Raw genomic sequence first — 19,210 nt, forward strand, 5'->3', positions numbered from 1 at the left:
TTTTACCACACCCTCACTCGTGACTAATTACCGTAATAAATGCACAACACAGAATACAAAGCAGTTAGAGAACAGGTACTCGGCTCCTACATATACAAAATATTTATTACAGTAATTAAACTATAATACCCTGCTAATTGGATTAAAAAATGTGCTGATTAAAGGAAACCTTTGGAAAAGCGGCTGGGCCAGGACAGATTGAGTAATTTTCAACTGCAAAAACGACAAACAGATCTTATTTGGACACCTGAACATGTGAACTGTTGTGATATAAACCAAGCTGGAATTATGTTATATAATTATAATAATAATGTTATATAATAGTAATTATATATAATTATATATTATATATGTAATATATATTATATATAATTATATATAAAAGAAGCTGATGCCATTATAAATTTCAGCAGGAATTTTTTGAAATGGGGTGGAGGAGAGAGCTATTCAGGCTTCTTGAGCATTAAGACTGATTTGGGGGTGGGAGCAGCTTGTTCCATGGAGATTATTCAGAAGGGAAGGTTTGTGACTGTAGGTAGGGAACACTTAAGCATGAGGATGGGAGTTGGGTTGTAGCCGTAGAAAAGTAGTTTAAAGTGCACACAGAGTTCGGAGTGGCAGACAGCATTAGAGCAGAAGGTAAAAGAGTTTCAGGTAGGAGACTACAAGAATTACGAAGCCAGGAATAGAATGCAAATATGGAAATGTGAATAAAACCAGCAAGTTATACGGATGAAAATCCATGCCGGAATATGTTGTGGTGGCAATAGTTGAACATTGCTCTAACAAAAGGCAGTGTTGGGGACTTAATAGTCTCAGGGTAGAAGATATTTGGAAACATTACGGAAAGATACATTTTGCTGGGGAGAAAGAGGAAAGACAATATGACCCTTCTCAAAGCCAATTTAGGCTATAACTATTCAAAATACAGGTCCAAAAACGGCATCCCATTCACTCTGTGGGAACTCTTCCAGCACGGTTTCCTTGCTGATTTGATTTATAATAAATCACCCAAGATTACTGTAGTACCCTTGCTGCATTGATGTTTAATTTCCAACTAATAGCATTCATTATTACATGGAGAACAATAGATAATTCTCATCGATGTCTTTCATCCCTTAATGTTGAACTCCATCCAAACCAATTCCACATCTGAATTTTCCGAACCAATATTCTTCTTCGTTAATGCACTGACTTCATCCACCCCACCTTCTTTACCTTTTTCCATGCCTTTCCTCAACATCTAGTAGCCAATATTTTAGTCGCAATCAAATTATATGCATTTTTACTTATCTGCATTTTAATTCACTCACCTTGAATACTTCACACGATCAGATATAGCTCATTTAAGCCTTATCTTCATTTAAGTACTTTAACTTCCTTATTTTCCACAATAGTCCAATGGACCTATTTATCTTATTGTCATTTTATATTCCTTAGACCCAATTTTTAAAGATTTACTTGTTTATAAATTATGTTCCTTCTTGACAAAATCTAGTTATCCTTATCCTGAAGATTTTCAATCTATGCTTCCCTATATTTCTATCTGGCATTCTAGATGTTCCTTCATTGAGAAAAACTCATCTTATACAGTTTAAATCTTATTTCCCTCTATAGATATTCAGTTCACTAGAATTCTGGTCCCAACTATAAACATTACACAGATTTCAAGAGAAAGCAACCCCTGTGTTTTTGAACTTGTTTTCTGAGATAGAAGGGATGTGAACTGTCCTACAATCCCCATGAGTTTTCAAATGCACTGCCTGACAATCAGAATCAAGCTTAATATCATTGATATATATCGTGAAATTTGTTGTCTTTGCAGCAGCAATGCAATACAATACATGTTTATAGAGAAATAAAGAAAACTGTGAATTATGGTAAAAAATATATATAAAAAATAGTTAAATTAATTGAGTGGTGCCATAAAGGAAATAACAAAAAGTGAGGTAGTGTTCATGGGTTCAATGTGCGTTCAGAAATCAGATGACAGAGGGGAAGATGCTGATCCTGAATCATTGAGTCTGTGGGCCTTCAGGCTCCTGTACCTCCTTCCTGATGGTAGCAATGAGAAGTGGGCATGTCCTGGGTGGTGGAGGATCTTCTTGATGAATACTACTTTTCTGAAGCACCACTCCTTGAAGGTGACCTGAGTACTACAGAGGCTAGTGCCCATGATGGAGCTGGCTGATTTAAAAACTCTCTGCAACTTACTTCAATCCTGTGCAGTAGCACCCCCACTACCGCCCGCCCCCTCCATAACAGACGGAGATGTAGCCAGTCAGAATGCTCTCCACGGTACATCCGTAGAAATTTGCAATTGTTTTGGTGACACACCAAATCTCCTCAAACTCCTAATAAAATATAGCCATTGCCTTGACTTCTTTATAGTTGCATTGATATGTTGGGTCCAGTTAGGTACTCAGAGACGATGACAACTAGGAACTTGAATTTACTCACTCTCTTCACTTCTGATCCCTCCATCTTACCCTATCTGAAGTCCACAATCAGTTCTTTGGCCTTACCACTCAGCTGACTGATATATCACAGGTAATCTTGCCAACTTGTGTCCACTGACATGCCCTAGAAGTCTCAGAAAGCAGCATAATCATAAAGGGAATAAATATTCTTCAATTGCTTTAATTTCGTCTTATAGTGCACTGCTTAATAGGTTCCTATAAAATGGCTTTATGAGCAATTCCAACACAATCATGAAACAGATTACAAAATAGATTAATGATAATGAAGGGCACAAAGTAAGTTTACATAACCCACCAGCTATCAAATAACTATTGGAAATAAAGCCCTGCATTTCTATTATAGTGAGCTGGTTCGTTGTGTTTTCTGGACTTCAAAGTCATTCAGTAGGCTCCTGAACATATGCTGAAGCCTTTTGCTGACCTGAAGAGATCATAGCAGAGTAACCCAATTGAATTTTTTGTGCCATTATAATGCATGGCCTATTTCTGTTCTAACAGAACTGAGCTCTGATAGTTTGAAAACTCAATCTGAGATGAGGCTTTGCAGAGGCTTGGTTTCTGCTTGATACGTGCTTACAGTGAAAGACGTAGGGATAGCAGCAAAGGCCATCTCCAACAGCTCAGTGGGAAGTAAATTGTCGTGTAAGAGCACCATGTTTACCTTAACTGCATTAGTCAATGAAGAATTAATATTCAGTAGTTCTTCACCTGATGAATTACAGTGCGGCAATTATAGCTGCTGGTGCACAAGTTGAACAACATGGGTTCATTCATAACCAAGTGTACTGATTGTGTGGAGTTTGCTCATTCTCCCTACCACCATGAGGATTTTCCCAGATACTCAGGTTTCCTCTCGCATCTAAAATGTGTGCCAGAAAATTAATTGATCAATGTAAATTGACGGTGGGTGGCAAGAGGATCGAGGGGCAGTTATTGGGCTAAAGTGAAATAATATACAACAAGGAAATCTATTGGGGAATGGGGTTGAGGGGAATAGCCTGAGAGCTAGTATGGACTCAACGGGCTGAATGGCCTATACTGTAATAACACATGATTGTTGTAACCACTAGAAATTACACATTTATGGAAATATTATTCGAATGAAATCGATGTGGCTTGGAAAGTTTCAGAAAATATGATACCATTTTATATAATTGATAGAAATGTGGATAGTGAGGAAGATTTTCAGAGAAAACAACAGGATAGAGATTCGCTGGCAGAGAAATATCACTTGAAGTTTATACCAGACAAGTGTGAGGTACTGGACCTTGAGAGGTCAGATGGAAGAGGAATGTATACAGCAAATGGCAGCACAACACAAGAAAAGAAGGCATACAACATACTTGCCTCCATCAGTCAGGACACGTTACAGCTGTATAAAACGTTAGGTAGGCCACATTGGGAGAATTGTGTACTGTTCTGGAAGTAGGTTTGGAGAGTTTGCAGAAGAGATTCATCAAGATGTACCCTAGGTTACCATGGGATGTGAGGGGAGTGATTGCTGTATGTTTGACAATGATCTTTGCATCCTCTCTGGCTACAGGAGCAGTATCAGATGGCTAGAGTCAGGAAAATGTTATTCATTTGCTCAAGAAAGGGAGTAGGGATAACCCTGGGAATTATAGTCTTATGTCAGTTGTGCGCAAATTATCGAAGCGGATTCTTAGATCAAGGATTTATGAGCAGTTGGAGAAACACAGTCTGATTAGGGATAGTCAGCATTGCTTTGTGAGGGGCAGGTTGTGCCTCATGAGCCTAATTGTATTCTTTGAGGATGTGACAAAGCACGCTGATGAAAGTAGAGCAGTGGTGTATATGGTGCTTGATAATGTTCTCCATGATAGGGTCATTCAGAAAGTCTAGAGGCATGGGATCTTGTGAAATCTGGCTGGGTATGTACAGAATTATCTTGACCATAGAAGGCAGAGAGTAGCAGGAGATGGAGAGTATTCTGCCCGGAGGTCAACGACCAGTGTTGTTCCTCAGAGATCTGTGCTGAGACACCTGCACCTTCTGGAATGCCTTAGATGAGGAAGTTGGTATGTTTGCAGATAAAAGAAAGATTTGTGAAGTTGTGAATGGTGTGAACAATTGTTATAGACCGCAATGGGACATTGGCAAGACGCAGAGCTGGGCTGGGAAGTGGCAGATGGAGCTCAACAAAGGAAAGTGCAAAGTGATTCATTTTGGAAGTTCGAATACAGGGTTAACAGCAGGATTCTTGGTAGTGTGGTGAAACAGAGGGATATTTGGTTCTACATCTGTAGATTCCCAAAGTGGCTGCGTAAATTGATAGGGTCGTTAGGAAGGTGTCCAGTGTTGGCCTTCATTAGAAGGGGATTGAGTGCAAGAGCTGTGAGATAATGTTGCAGTTCCACAAAAGCCTTGTTAGACCACACCTGGAATATTGTGTTCAGCTCTGGTCACCTCATTATAGCCAGGATGTGGAAGCTTTTGAGAGGGTGCGGAGGAGATTCATCAGGGTGCTGCCTGGATTAGAGAGGGTGCGGAGGAGATTCACCAGGATGCTGCCTGGATTAGAGAGGGTGCGGAGGAGATTTACCAGGATGCTGGCAGGATTAGAGAGGGTGCAGAGGAGATTCATCAGGATGCTGGCAGGATTGGAGAGGGTGCGGAGGAGATTCATCAGGATGCTGCCTGGATTAGAGAGGGTGCGGAGGAGATTCATCAGGATGCTGCCTGGATTAGAGAGGGTGCGGAGGAGATTCATCAGGATGCTGCCTGGATTAGAGAGGGTGCGGAGGAGATTTACCAGGATGCTGCCTGGATTAGAGAGGGTGCAGAGGAGATTCACTAGGATGCTGCCTGGATTAGAGAGGGTGCAGAGGAGATTCACTAGGATGCTGCCTGGATTAGAGAGGGTGCTGAGGAGATTCATCAGGATGCTGCCTGGATTAGAGAGGGTGCGGAGGAGATTCATCAGGATGCTGGCAGGATTAGAGAGGGTGCAGAGGAGATTCATCAGGATGCTGGCAGGATTGGAGAGGGTGCGGAGGAGATTCATCAGGATGCTGCCTGGATTAGAGAGGGTGCGGAAGAGATTCATCAGGATGCTGCCTGGATTAGAGAGGGTGCGGAGGAGATTCATCAGGATGCTGCCTGGATTAGAGAGGGTGCGGAGGAGATTTACCAGGATGCTGCCTGGATTAGAGAGGGTGCAGAGGAGATTCACTAGGATGCTGCCTGGATTAGAGAGGGTGCAGAGGAGATTCACTAGGATGCTGCCTGGATTAGAGAGGGTGCTGAGGAGATTCATCAGGATGCTGCCTGGATTAGAGAGGGTGCGGAGGAGATTCATCAGGATGCTGGCAGGATTAGAGAGGGTGCAGAGGAGATTCATCAGGATGCTGGCAGGATTGGAGAGGGTGCGGAGGAGATTCATCAGGACGCTGGCAGGATTAGAGAGGGTGCGGAGGAGATTCATCAGGATGCTGCCTGGATTAAAAGGCATGTCTTATGAAGGTAGGTTGAGTGAGCTGGAGCTTTTCTTTTTGGAGTGTAAGAGGATGAGAGGTGATTTGATAGAGGTGTACAAGATGATAAAAGGCATAGATTGAGTAGATTGCCAGAGGCTTTAACCCAGGGGGGAAATGGCTATTACCAGGGGGCATAATTTTAAGGTGATTGGAGGGAAGTATAGGGGGGGATGTCAGTTCTTTACACAGAGAGTGGTGGGTGTGTGGAACATCCTGCCAGTGATGGTGATAAAGGCAAAAACATTAGAGGCTTTTAAGAAACTCTTAGGCATGTGAATGATAGAAAAATGGAGGGCGATGTTGGAGGGAAGAGTTAGATTGATCTTAGAGCAGGTGAAGAGATAAACCAGTGCAACATCAAGGACTGAAGGGCCTGTACTATCCTGATTGGAGAGTATTGGCTATAAGAACAGATTGGACAAGCTTGAATTGTTTTCTCTGAGGCTGAGGGATTACCTGATAAAAATATGTATAATTATGAAAGATGTAGACAGGGTAGATAGTCTTTTCCTCAGAGGGGAAATGTTACATACCAAATGACATACTTTGAAGGTGAAAGTAAAAAAAGGCTTAGAGAAGATTTGAAAGGGAAATTTATTTACACATAAACTGGAATGCTGGAAAACAGGAGTTCTGGTAGGAGCATATATGACAGTAACATTTGTACAGAGCCCTGGTGAGACCACACCTGGAGTACAGTTTTGGTAACCAGGGTTAAGGAAGGACATCCTGGCTGTAGAGGAAGTGCAGCATAGATTCACGAGGTTAATTCCTGGGATGTCTGGACTGTCTTACGCAGAGAGGTTAGAGAGACTGGGCTTGTACACGCTGGAATTAAGGAGATTGAGAGGGGATCTGATTGAAACATATAAGATTATTAAGGGATTGGACAAGATAGAGGCAGGAAATATGTTCTAGATGCTGGGAGAGTCCAGTACCAGAGGGCATGGTTTGAGAATAAGGGGTAGGTCATTTAGGACAGAGTTAAGGAAAAACTTCTTCTCCCAGAGAGTTGTGGGGGTCTGGAATGCACTGCCTCGGAAGGTAGTGGAGGCCAATTCTCTGGATGCTTTCAAGAAGGAGCTAGATAGGTATCTTATGGATAGGGGAATCAAGGGATATGGGGACAAGGCAGGAACTGGGTATTGATAGTAATTGATCAGCCATGATCTCAAAATGGCAGTGCAGGCTTGAAGGGCCGAATGGTCTACTTCTGCACCTATTGTCTATTGTCTATTGTCTAAAAGACATTTAGACAGACAGATGAACAGACAGGGACAGTGAGAGAGAGAGAGGGAGATTCACTATGTGTAGGCAGATGGAATTAGTTTGACTGGTGCCGTGGTTGGTACTGACATAATGGGCTGAAGGGCCTGTTCCTATGCCATTCTGTTCTGTTCTATGTTTAGTCATTCATTCATAGGATGGGCCGCAAGGCGAACATATATTTTCTAATCCTAATTGTCTTTGAAAAAAGCGATGGTGAGCTGCCTTAAATGATTTCTGCCAGCATGTTGAAAGACTGACACAGTGTTATATTTGTACGTTAACTTTGATGATTGGATACATTTCCAACCAAGAATGATCTGCAGCACAGACAACCTTTGGACTCTGTGTCAGCTATTTTAATTCAGATTTTAATTCTTGCTGATCACTTCCATATTTTCTTACCAGTAATTAACTGGAGTACTTAGTGGTTAAAAGTCGTCCGTTCTTGCCACTGAATTTCTGAGACCAAAGTTCAAGGTATTTCAACCTGATTGGAGAGAATTAGGCATCTCTTTGATCCAGGAATGACAATGGACCATGTTAGTGGGTCTCACGTTTTGGTATGGCATTCCTTGGCTATTTTTGTGTCGGTATAATCTTTTCATTGTAAGTGAATTAACATCCCTGCTAAAACAGCAGACAAAAACATTAAAGCAGAAAAGCATTGTGATCATCTGCTAAAATTGGTAAGAGCAATTTAGAGGCTTAAATGATCTATTTCTCGTGCTCTCTACTCTCCCTCTATCGCTCTCTCTTTTTCTATTTTTATATCTATATTCAATATATAGTTCCACTGCATAACTTAACCCCCTTTGATGACTTGTGTGAATCCAGACACTCTACATAAAGGCTTCACAGATTCTTTGAAATTCTTCTGTATATCATAAGGTATTTTAAACCAGCAGAGTTCAGGCACTAAGTCAGCTTTAGTTTGTTCCATTACCTACCCCAGGTAGACAAGGGCTTCCCTCGACTATTTTTACAGCAGCAGAATTTTAGCTCTTATCACACTAAATCATTCCAGAAACAATCTTGCTTACTGAATTTAAATGCAACAGCTACTGTCAATATATGAATCTAAATCCTTAGCCCTGGCGACTAGATTGCTATTCCAGTAACATATTCACTCCGCTCACAGACGCACACAGAGCCATTATTCCATAATGATCCCCTCATTATAAATCGGTTATGGTCCTTCTTGCTCACACTCGGGTTTCGCTCACATCAGAGGGAGACCAACATAAGGTGACCGACCCCATCATAAATCACCTCGCTGTCACTGGTTATCACTTGCAGAGAACCTCTCGAGACCCTTGCGCAGTACTTGATGAAACTGAGCTAATTTTAGAAGCTATGTAATCGAGGAATGAAAAGGTTTCAGAAGGGTGACACAACATTTATTTCATTATAGTATAAATAGCTGCCCTGGAGTACTGTAAATTGTGCGGTTAAATCATCTGTTATTCTTAGGGATCAGTTTGATGCATGAAACTTGATATTAGTTCAATTCCTCTCAAGTGCAAGTCCAAATTCCATGCCTCTCCCAGTCTACTGTATGGTCAACAAGGTCCCGCATAATAAGCTGGTCCAGAAGGTTAATATTCATGGGATTGAGGGCAAACCAGCTAAATGGATCCAAGATTATCTTGTGTTAGAAGGCAGAAGATAATCCAGAAATATGTTTTACTGGTTAGTTTACCTCAGGATTGGTGCTGAGACTGCTGTCGTTTGTGATAATATATTAATGACTCTGATGTGAATATAGCAGTTTGTGAAGACACATTAGTTGCCAATGCTGTAGATGTCTGGATCGGAGGACTATAGTTATGGTGAGCAAATGGTTAGGCTTGACATGTTTTCAGTGGAGCGAACAAGGCTGAGTGGTGACCTGATTGAAGGATATAAGATTATGAGAGGTATAGTTAGGGTAGATGGCCAAAATATTTTTACCCATAGTAACAGTATCACAAACAAGAGGGCATAGTTCAAGGTGAGAAGCAGAAGAACTAAAGGGGATCTTAGGAGTAAGGGTCCTTTTTACACAGAGATTGGTTGATATCCAATCTGGATGAAGATTATGCCAGTGAACAAAGCGACCAAGGGTGACATCCTGAAGACAGCTCACAAGACCACTTATCTCATAATCTTTTCATAAAGGGTTGGCATGGAAACGCTGGGTTCTTCTTGGTGTTGTAAACCTCTAAGATTCTACGTTGTGTCTGTGTGGACCCAGAGGAAAATGTATTCAGGGAGAAGCTGGGGGTAGATCCTCCAATGAACAGAGTGGGGCAACAGATAGATCTTCTGCCTCTCAGCTACAACAACCCGGGATTAATCCTGATCACTGGTGCTGCCTATGTGGAGTTTGCATGTCCTCCCTGTGATTGTGCAAGTTTCTACCAGGTACTCTGGTTTCCTAAATCGGTGTGAGCTGGTACTTTAGCTAACCATGGTAAACAGTGTCTGGTGTGTAGTTGAATGGTGGTATCTGGAGGTGTTGATGTGTATGTGGGGAGATTAGAATGGGATTAGTCTGAATGGAAGTCTCATGGTAGACATGGGCTGAATGGACCGAAGGGCTGTTTCTGTGTGCTATGGCTCAATGACTCTCTTGTAGGCATCAGAAAGCAGTATTGGCCAAGCAAAGTTCTTGTGTGTTACTCTGCCTGAAGATTGACTGAGAAATGAGACAAAGAAAATGGGCAAGGCAAGGGTTGGTGCATTAAGCTAAATGTGTTTTCCATTATGTCCTTCACTTTCTCAATTCCTCCAGAAAACAGATGGCCAGTTTTGGCAAGCGCATTGAGACAATGGATATGTTGAGTTCTTCTCCCTGGCCAAGGCTGCTGAGCCCATTTGCATTATCCATGACATGACTGACATTTGGCTTATGTAATGTTGAGGAAGAAATGAACCTGCAAACTTCCTATACTTCTTGGCCCAATTCCACATGGTGTGGTACAATTACCTAATAAGAGAACAACCAGGACGTTGCCTAGGGTGACACATCGCAACTGCAAGGAAAGGCTGGGTTTTTATTTTTGGAGAGGAGAAGACTGAGTGAAGACCATTTTGAGGAATACTAACGTATGAGAGATGTAGATAAGGTAGATAATGGGGAAAAAAAATCCCCTCAGCAGAGTGCCAATAACCAGAGAGCATATATTTAAGACATGGTGCAGCAGATTTAGAAGGTATGTGAGGAAGAATTTCATTCAGCCAAAGAGTGGTTATAATCTAGAAAGCACATCTTCAAGGAGCAATATCTCAGAAAAGTGGCATCCATCACTAGATACCCATCATACAGGTCATGCCCCCTTATCATTGCTACCATCAGGAAGGAGATACAAAAGACTGATTCAATGATTCAGGAACAGCTTCTTCCTCTCTGCTATCCAATTTCTGAATGGACATTGAACCCGTGACCACCACCACTCACTAATTTTTTATTTCTACTTTCGCAAGACTTATTTAATTTTATTTAACTATTTTTATTTTTTTTTTAATGGGTGGTATGCATATGTATTTTCCTTCAATCTCGGGTCCTCTACCAGAGGCCTGGGAGCTTGAGGGTTCAGCGTAGTTTCTTTGCTGTTCCTATTAATGCACTCTTCTGGACCAAGATCTCAGATGTTGTTCCCGGGATTTGTTGGAGCCACTCTCCCAGTCCAGATGTCACAGCTCCAAGTGCTCCTATCACCACTGGGATTACTCTGGCTTTAACTTTCCACATTCTTTCTATCTGCTCTTTCAAGCCCTGGTATTTCTCCAGCTTCTCATATTCTTTCTTCCTGATGCTACTGTCATTTGGGATTTCCACATCTATTACTTCTGCTTTCTTCTGTTCCTTGTCCAATATTACTATGCCTGGTTGGTTACCTACTTATCAGTCTGTATTTGGAAGTCACACAGGATCTTAGTTCTGTCATTATCCACTACCTTCTAGGGTGCTTCCCATTTGGATTATGAGTACACTCAGTGCAGATGTTCCTGTACCCAATTCCTGCAACTTGGTTGTGCCATCCAGTGTATGCTGTCCCTGTCTGCATCTTGCACCCTGCTAATACGTACTGGCTGGTTTCAGCAGTTTCTCTGCACGGTCTGCATCATGGCTCCATGGCCTCTGGTCCTCTGGCTTTGCTTCACCCACGTCCATTTCCATGCCCCCTGCCTGCTGTCTGAGATATTCCCTAGCAGGTCGTCCTTAAGGGCCATCTCCCTGACGTACTCATGATGTTTTGCATTTCTTCCAGGGCTGCGGCTTTGACACTTCCAAGTGCCCAACCTCCTTTTCTCGAGTGGGTGTACAGTCGCTTGACATTGGACTTTGGGTGAACTCCTCCATGCATTGTCTGTTCTTTCCATGTCTTGATGTCAGTGGCTTCCAGTTCCCTCCTTGGCCAGCACGCTATTGCGGCTGGGTATCTGATGAGTGGCAGGGTGAACGTGTTGACAACTCTGATCTTATTCTGCCCATTCAGCTGGCTTTTTAGGACCTGTCTCACTCTTTGGGGTTACTTGGATATATACTCACTATTTCAAAAGTACGTACATACTTACCGTACTTCACCTTTCACCTTTTTCACAATTTTTCTCTCTATTATTATGTATTGCATCGTGCTGCTGCTACAAAGACAACAAATTCCACGACATAGGCTGGCGATATTAAACTTGAATCTGATTCTGACCTCATGGCTAGGTGACAAAGGCATTTAAGAAGGAGATAAATAAGCACTTTAAGAAAGCTGTGCGCTTGGTCCTGGAAAAGGGGATTAGTATAAATAGGTACATGACAGCCAATATGCACCTGAAGGGCCAAAGGACCAGTTTCCATTCTGTCCGGCATTGTGACTCACAACCTGCACCTTGAGTTTGCACTTTGTCATAAAATGGTTGGTGGAATTATAGATGATGATGTTTTTTTCCAGAGGCTGGTTTACAAAGCAGCTGGCAGCAACATTACATATTTAGGAAACGGTTGAATCATATCTTGCCTTGCAAGCCAGTGAATTCAGTGAACCTACTGTTCCATGGCAATTCATTGGAACTGTGAGTATTCAGCTCAGCATGTAATTAAGGCACACTAAAAGGTATGTGAAATATGTTGAGTGCAGCTATTCCCCTCGGTGATAAAGGGGGTGGAGCAGAGAGGAGTGCTCCAAGATGCACAACGCTTAATCTTTTCTCTATAAAGTTCCTGAAAGTTGCAGTTCCAGGTTTGGATTCATTGCTGAGAGAGTCTATGGGGCGAGTCAACTGGCATGAACGTTTCTGGGCCACAAGAGCCATGTTCTTGCTTCCTGTTGGCTGATTTGTTACCTCTGCTAAAGGATGGATACACCTTGGCTGTAATGGCTCATTTCATAGGATTGCCAGTCAAGCATCCATGCACCATAGTGTGATGAAATACCAGAGAACCGCCGGCGACTATGGAGCAGGATGCAACTGTACTGAAGGAGAGGAGAAAAAAGGCATCTAAATAAAATTATTTTTTACCGTAAAAGAAGCATGGCAGAAACCATAGTTAACAGCAGCTTGTCTATCTGCATTTTATAATGGCACTGGAAGAGGCCATTTTACTCCATCAGTTGGAACCATAAACACAAAACAAGTCTGCAGACGGTGGAAATTCAAGAAACAGAATGTTGAAAGAACTCAACAGGTCAGGCAGCATCAATGGAAATACATAATCAACTCTCATTTCAGGCTAAGGTCCTTCCTCAGGACTCTGTTGGTTCCCATTAGCCCCAAAAGTTCAGCAATGTCTTCTCACATGCCTTTGATCAGCACTGTGAACTAATTTACCGTGGTTATTTAACCTACCAGCACTTCATTAGGCTGTGGGAGGAATCTAAAACAACTGGGGAATTCTGTGTGGCCATGGAGAGAATGTGCAAACTCTGCACTGACAGCACTCAAGGTAAATATTAAGAGTTTCCTCCAAGTCTACCCAAAAACTTAAGATGGTGGAAACTTACCAAGGAGTTAATTGGATTAGGAGTTTGGGCAGTTGCCTCCATGATTCTGTTTTAAACCAGTTAAAAAAAAAGACTGTGGTTGCTTCTTTTATAGAGGCAATTTATTATTAAAATTCCTCAATCTTTGATGAGGACAAAAGTGTTTGCTAAAATGTTCATCCTACTTTAGCAGATCAGCTAAATCATCATGAAAGTCAGAAATGTACTGGGAAAGGGAGCTGAGTATCACATGTCTGTCAGGTATACCATGCAGGATTACAAAATAAAGCTCCTGTAACAGAGGTTAAAGCTCCTGCACTTTAATCTTGCCCGTTTCCAACATGCACACTTTATGAGCTAATTCTCTGCTCCTATGGATTGAGATTGACAATAATTAACATATGAATTGATTAAAATATATTCAGTATGAGCTTGTCCCCTAAGTACATAATCAATGTTGTTTCCATAATCCATGCACAGATTAACCAAGAGCTTTGGGCACTAAAAGCTCCATTTCTAAATTTGTGTGTCGGCCCTGCATTAACACTTGTAACAGGTTATGCAGAGAATCTTGGAGCTGTGGATTTTCTCTTAACTGGAAAGAATTGGGTAGAATTGATTCACTCATTAATTTCAATTTCTTGAGAAGGTTTCAGCTCCAACACAACTCCAGTCATGAGCTGCAGAATCCTCTAAAAACGAGTCCAATCCACATTGATCAAACCTCGCCCAAGACCCACAACGGTATTTAAGTTCACATCCCTGCAGAAATAGTCAAGGACTGATAGTAAATGATAGCAATAAATTGGCATTGCACTTCCGTTCAAGAACGCTAATCTCTTTTAAAGATTTTTCTCATTACTCATTTATAAAATGCATTTCAGACACAATGGAATTATTTCAATTCAGGACAATTGTGAAAATGGTTGTTCTCAAGCTGTCTCAACTGCCTCCTTCCTTCTGAACCCCATCCCACTTATACAAGCCCTATCAGATTTTTCCTGTCAGAGGTTTCAATAGTGAGAAAAAGAGTGGGAGGGAGTTGAAGCCAATATACAGTACATATGCCAACTAATTCTGGATATCAGGAATCTATAAAGCAAGACACAAGTTAACACAGCATGTCAAAATGCCAAGAGCTTCCAGCGTTTTCTGTTTTTATTTCAGATTTCCATTATCTGCAGCTTTGCTTATCACTGGCTAATTTTATCAGCCCGTGATAATCTATGCACCACAGACCAATACTATAAAACTCTAAATATTGGAAACACTTCATAACAGTAATTTTGTGTCAAGGCATGTTAAAGTCCCCAAATCTGGTGAAATCGCATCTGACATAATATAACTAAATGACCAATTGTTAAAGTTGCCCCATCATTTAGGTTTCTTGTTCTAAAATGGGGACTGCAGCTCCCAGTGCCAATTTTCGGGGGCGTAATTTTAAGGTGTTCTGGAAGAACATATGGTGGGGGGTGGGGGGGATGTCAGAAGTAGTTTTTTTTTGCACATAGAGTGGCAAGTAAGCGGAATGCACTGCCAGGTTGGTGGTAAAGGTAGACATGCCAGGGGCACTCTGAGAGAAGGACATGGGTGAAAGACAAATGGGGAGGCCTATGTGGGAAGGATCTTAGAGCATGTCAGAAGGTTGATATGTCATCATGGGCTGAAGGTCCCATTATTGTGCTGTAATGTTCTACGTTCTATGTCTATGTTCTATGTTCTGTCCACTCTTATTTGCAGTGATAGAAGTCAAGGCTCCAGCTTGTCCTTAGATGATGTCTACTGACATTGGTTTTGAACGTAATTCCAATGCTTCCACAGTCAAATTACCTGACAATACCTTTTTCCACATCACCTTTTATGACCTCATGTCAACGCAAAGGAAGATCTTTTAAAACGAAGTCATTCTTCTAACATAGGAAGTGTAGCAAATCATTTGCACGTGGCAAGAGCCTGCAAGTGGCTAGATGTTAATGATCATTGTCTATTTTTTAAAATATACTTAGTGAAGGATAAACGCTGTTCAAAGCAGAAAATGCTGGAAACTCCCCTGCCCTTCTTCAACACACTATCATAACTGGAGTGGAACCTCTGCTTCACCATTTATTTGGAGGATGGCTATATATCACCTCTTCACTATGACACTGGTAGTGTCTGCTCTAGACTCAGTGCTTAGCTCTCAAACTTCCCACTCACAGACAAGAGGCAACCATGCCCTCTGCCATCACTGTTTTCTTTCTTGGTCGATGCACATTGGCTGGCCACTCCAGTGTGATTTTGGAAAGTGGACTTGATCAACAGCAGGACAGGAATCACGAGCTCTTCCTGTCACACTGCTGCCATCGTAGCAGTATGTCTGATGCTTGTGGGATTGCACCTATCTCTCGTGACAATTCAGAAGACTCACAAAACGCCCAGTTTGGTTACCTCAGAACGAAACTCACATTAACATCCACAGCTTAGAGCCGTAGCACTCTAATAGAATGCAGACGGTTGGCAAGAGCCAAGCACAGTGTAAAGAGAAACCACATCAGAAAGCTATTTCCATGCACGACTGCTTCCTCAGTAGCTCCCATGCTGCTGGTGATCAAGTAGCTTCAAAGGATTACTGCTTCCTTCTGAGGTTACTCCCTGTGTCAAATAAAATTATCAATTGCACAGCTCTGAGTGAGTGGCATAAACACCAGATGATGGGTTGCTGTAATTCCTGTGGTCTGTTACTGCTGTGAGCATTGAACTCCATGTTTACCTACACTGCTGCACAATCCTGCAATAAAATGCCTGATTATGGGCTCTCTGAAAGCTTCTCGTTCTGGACTTCAGCCATGAACAATGGGAGTATCCTAGCATTGATACCAAATCTGTATTGCGCTAACCAGTTACAGCTGGAAGACGAGGGGACGAATCAATCAGAATTCCTGCTGCTAATTTCTTGCCAGTGCCTCCTGATGGCCTGTGCATAAGGAGATTGGATCAATTGGAGGCTGCATTATGATAACACTATTCCAAAACTAGAGTGAAGAGGCCACGGTCAAGCATGAAGATTGACAAAATAAACTGCTGGAGGAACTCAGCAGGTCAGGCAGCATCAATGGAGGCAGAGGTACAGTTGACACTTTGGGTTGAGACCCTGCATTAGTCTGGTGCTATCTCTGTTGTAAGTAATCGAACTTAAACCAAGATAAAGTAATTCTCCATTCCCTGCATCTTTCTGACAACATTACCCTGTTTTAATTGGGAGGGTGCTGCTATTTTCTACGTAACTATTACTGCGAAGTTTTCAAAGGCGTATTTTATGTCAGAGAAATGTATATAATATACATCCTGGAACGCTTTATCTTCACAACCATCCACAAAAACAGAGGAGTGCCCCAAAGAATGAATGTCAGTTCAACGTTAGAACCCCAGAGCCCCTCCCACACGTAAGCAGCGGCAAAACAACGATTGCCCCCTCCCTCACCAGCAAAAAAAAAGCATCGGCACCCCCCACCGAGCACTCAAGCGTGCAGCAAAGCATCGATAAAGCCACAGGCTTGCAGTAAACCCAAAGACAACTCATTCACCCAGTAATTTGACATATCACCAGGCTCTCTCTCTCCCTGATAAGGGAAAAAGAGATGTCTCCGTTTCACAGTGAGAGGGGAGACTAACCAAAGAACTCCCTGATTTATGATGTTAAAAGTCCGTTGTGTTGCTTTTTCCCAGCTCTGTGCCCCAAGAACTTGGGTCCCTGGGCACACGGCCAGCAACCAGCTCGCTGCTTTCGATCTTCTGTCTCCCACGGCACGCCAGTCCCCGGCAGAGGCACCGACTACGAGTCCGTCCACCTCCAGAGTCACGAAGCCCCAAAACTCTGAAGGTGCGCTAATCTTCTCGGCTGCGTCCTTGGTGTATCGAATAACAGCCAGTCGTGAGACCCCAAGAGCGGGTCCCATTCGCGCAAAGAACCCAAGTCAGCATGTAAGAACCAGACTGTGTTTTTAAATAAGCTTGCTTAGAATTGGACTGAGTTATAAGTGGTAATCATGTAAAACCAAGTATTACCTAGCCTACACGAGCAAACACTGCAAGGTGAAATTATTTCATTCACTAAACTGGATCCAGCACTAGCAAATGACAGAGCTTTGTGACAATTCAATATGACAGATCTTTTCCCAGAATTGGACATAAACTTTGGCTATAAACTACAACCATTGTGGAGCAACCTCAGTGGAGTAAGGAGGCACATTGTGCCTCCTTTTTGCTTGTATCACTATTTAAAAGGACACTCAGCTGACATCAGGAAAAGTAAATAGGCATTGCTCCATTGTGAAGGGGTTCACTTAGATAAGACTCATCCTATGGGAGTCTCAGCAGGTCTTCTGGTCTGAATGGCACACAGAACTTTCATCACCCATCTTTCTCTGACCAAGATATGCACACCCCTTTGATTGATCATGGGGGCTGTCTCCTTCTATCCTATAGCTCTGCCTCATCTATTCTGGCCACCTGGTGTAATGTTAGTGGCTGAAATTGGAGACTGTACATTTAAGGACAAATGCCAGTCTTTGTTTGCTGTCTAGGAGGGAGTTGAAAGATGAGTCAATTTGGGTGAGGTCGCATTCGGATCTAGACCAGTTCCATTTTAGCTCTTGCTCCAACAGCCCAACACTGTTTCAAGTTTCTTTTTCAACAATTTTGCAAGTAATACTAACTGAGCATTGGAACGAAAGACCATTTTTCACAGAGCCAAAATCAGTTCAAAGCAATTTCTTGGCAATAGGATTCTGAATAAACAGGTTTTGTTTGACAGGTACCTGAGACCCCATACTTCATCCCTGTATATTGACATGGTGGAAGAACCTGATAGCATCATCATCATCTGGGAAGATATATACTAAATGGGAAAGGAGTAAAAGAACGCTTAAAGGAAGGATAATGATGTCGCTCCTAATCTTGTTTCTTTTTTAAAAAGTTTATTAATATCTTGTTTTGCAGGCTATCCTTCCACAGTCTTATCTTTTTTAAGGAAATATTTATGAACTCACATCTGTAAGTCAGGCATTTCAAGTCAAGTCAAGTCAAGTTTATTGTCATTTAATTATATAAATGTAAACCACCAAACGAGACATTTCTCCAGACCAGTGTGTAAAGCACAGTAGTACATGTTACACACATATAAAACACAATAACTCTGAAAAGTAAGAATTAAATCTACAAGTGAATTATGCATAGATCAACAAAGTAAAATGCATAAGTTAAATCTTGTAGGGTACAATACAAATTATCTGGTGATACTTCGAGTGCAGTGTGGCAAGGGGTTCAGAAGCCTAATGGCCTGAGGGAAGAAGCTGACTGTTCTTGCATTAATGGATCAGAGTCTCCCGCCTGATGATAGAAAGTCAAAGAGGATGCTGGATGGACGGGTGAGATCCTTCATAATACGAAGGGTCCTGAGTACGTAGCACTCCTGATAGATGTCCCCGATGGTCCACTCAGCCGTTCTCACAGCCCTTTATAGGGGCTTCTGGTGTGGTGCTTTACTGCTCTCAAAGAAAGTGGAGATGCAGCTTGTCAGGATGCTCCCAACGGTGCTCCTGTAAAATTTACCTTTTGATGATTAGGGAAATTGGCCACAAGATCAATCAAACGGTTAGAACTTTTATCACACCATTAAACATCGGACTGAGCATTTTTCTTTTGATATTATTGATTAGCACAAAAGAAGCTGTAAAAATCTATTCATTTGCTGGGTCCTTAACACATGATATATGATTCACAGTGGGATAACACAACAGAGGATACGCCAGAATAACTGGGGCCCATGAGCCAGTAGAGAAAAACTCATCTATTTTTGATCCTTTGTTCAATTGAGGTCACACAGGGTAATTGGATGATATAGGCAAGACCCTAAACACGGAGCGAGGCCCTCCATTAGGAAGAAGGGCTTTTTAATTCCAAAATTCCCTAGATCCCATCATTGATTTCTCCTGCTCTCACCCATTTCAAGCGGGGTTTCAATGACACA

Source organism: Hemitrygon akajei, chromosome 29 (assembly GCF_048418815.1).
Source record: "Hemitrygon akajei chromosome 29, sHemAka1.3, whole genome shotgun sequence".
NCBI lineage: Eukaryota > Metazoa > Chordata > Chondrichthyes > Myliobatiformes > Dasyatidae > Hemitrygon > Hemitrygon akajei.